Source organism: Myotis davidii, unplaced genomic scaffold (assembly GCF_000327345.1).
Source record: "Myotis davidii unplaced genomic scaffold, ASM32734v1 scaffold26, whole genome shotgun sequence".
NCBI classification, from domain to species: domain Eukaryota; kingdom Metazoa; phylum Chordata; class Mammalia; order Chiroptera; family Vespertilionidae; genus Myotis; species Myotis davidii.
The window spans coordinates 6,874,354-6,876,711 of record NW_006299245.1 but is presented as its reverse complement, the minus strand read 5'-3'; the positions used below and the strand labels follow the sequence as shown (position 1 = coordinate 6,876,711).

The 2,358-nt window shown below is 37.1% G+C and overlaps 1 protein-coding gene across 1 annotated transcript in view; it reads left to right on the top strand.

Moving 5' to 3' along the window:
- MGAT4C (MGAT4 family member C) overlaps positions 1-2,358 on the top strand; it is a 436,614-nt gene that overhangs the window by 329,797 nt on the left and 104,459 nt on the right. The gene's annotated exons all lie outside the window — the stretch shown is intronic.

Below are 2,358 nucleotides of genomic sequence, written 5' to 3'. Positions count from 1 at the left end.
CAATCCTTTGTATGTCTGGTTGTCGGTTGTTATTTCACCTCTTTTATTTCTGATTTTGTTTATTTGGATCCTCCCACTTTGCTTCTTGGTGAGCCTGGCTAGAGGTTCATCAATAGTGTTTATTCTTACCAAGAATGGGCTCTTGGAAATATTGATCTTTTGTAGTTTTTGTTGTTGTTGTTGTTGTTTTTTGTTTTTGGTCTCTATGTCATTTATTTCCACTCTGATCTTTATTTTATCCCTTCCTTCTACTCACTCTGGACTTTTCTTGTTGCTCTCTTTCTAATTCTTTAAGTTTTGGGGTTAGATAATTTATTACCATTTTTTCTTAGGCCTGTAGAGCTTTGAACTTCCCTCTCAAGACTGCTTTCACTGTATCCCATAGATTTTGGATTGTTGTGTTTTCCTTGTCATTTGTTGCCATGAATCCAGGATGCTTTTTATTTCTTCTTTGATCTCTTGAATAACCCAATCATTGTTTAATAGCATGCTATTTAGCCTCCAAGTGTTTGATATTTTTATTGTTTTTATTGTAGTTGATTTCTAATTTTATGTGATTGTGATCTGAGAAGATGCTTGATATGATTTCTATCTTCTTGAGTTTGAAGAGACTTTGACTGTGTCCTAATATGTGGTTTATCTTTGAAACTGTCCCATGTGCACTTGAGAAGAATGTATGTTATGTAGCTTTGGGGTGAAATGTTCTGAAGATGTCAATTTAGTCCATCTTATCTAGTGAGTCATTTAGGATTGATGTTTCTTTGCTGATTTTTTGTTTAGAGGATTTATCCAGTGGTGTCAATGGGGTATTAAAGTCTCTACTATGATTGTATTGCTGTCTATAACTCCCTTGATATCTTCCAGAAATTTTCTTATTTTTGGGTGCTACTGTATTGGGAGCATATGTGTTTACTACAGTTATATCCTCTTGTTGAATTGCTCCTTTTAGTATTATGAAGTGGCCTTCATTATCTCTTCTTATGGCCTTCACTTTGAGGTCTAATTTGTGAGATATAAATATTGCTACCCCAGCTTTTTTTTTCACTTCCATTTGCCTGAAAAAAATTTTTTCCATCCCTTCACTATCAGTCTGTGTGAGTCCTTTGTTCTAAGATGCGTCTCTTGTAGACAGCAAATATATGTATCATGTTTTTTTATCCATTCAGCCACTCGATGTCTTTTATTGGAGCATTTAGTCCATTTACATTTAAAGTTATTATTGAAAGGTACTTGTTTATAGCCTCCCTTTACCTTTACTTGAGTAAAGGTAAAGGGAAAGAAGTCAGTGTGTGTGTGTGTTTTTTTAAATCTGAAGTAAGTATCTTGTAGGCAGCATATGTAAGAGTCTTGTTTTTATCTGTTGAGATACTATATCTTTTGATTGGAGCATTTAATCAATTTACATTTAAAGTTATTATTGATAGGTACTTGTTTGTCACCGTTTTTATTCTTTATGCCTGTGTTCCTTCTTCCCTTCCTATTTCTTCTTTTTACAGCAGTCCCTTTAGCATTTCTTGTTGCCAGGACTGACTGGCAGACCCTAAATGACAGATGAATGATTACTCTAACACAAGTTTTTGTGAAAGAGATGGCTAAGGCAGTACTTGGCTATCACCACCAAGTAGCCCTGTTCACCTGCCACCTTAGGTTTTATTGTCATAACAGCTTGAACTAAAATTAAGCTCTAGATACAATCAGCAGGGTAAGCATCCTTGAGAAAGTGTATGCTCCTACAAGGTCAGGTCTTTAAAGACTAAACATTGAGATTCTAGCAAAACGCCCAGGGGGGTTGGACTTGTATGGAAAAGTCAAGGTAGGAGCTGCCGTCTTCTGCAAGGTCTCCTCAGAGGCCCCCGACCTATCGAGGAATCCTCCTTGCAGACATTCCAACCAAGTCCTGTGCTTCCCCACGTCTTGCATTGTTCACACTTTGGTCAGAAAAACAGCACGTGTGGCAACAAACACATGAATCACTCCTGATAAACAAGCAACTATCAAGTAGGTTACAAGAGTAGACATAGCCAAAGCCCCAGTCATGGAAGGTCTTAGCCATGGCCACTCAGTGTAACAGAACTAACTTAATGATAGGAAGAGTTTTGAAGCATCTTTGGTGGGAGGTGGAGGGATAGGGAAGAAACTCAACTAGAAAAACAGAATTGAAGAAAAGGGGAGAGAGAGAAGGGGAGAGTGAGAGATCATGATTTAGCCATTCCATTCAATTAGCAAATCCTGAGAGTGGGAATGAGTTGACAGTGAATGAGCTGGCAGCAGTGAATCTGCTTTCAATAGTTTCCATTTCACTTGATTCACAATGTGTGTATGTGTGTGTATACATAAGATATATATATATATATATAT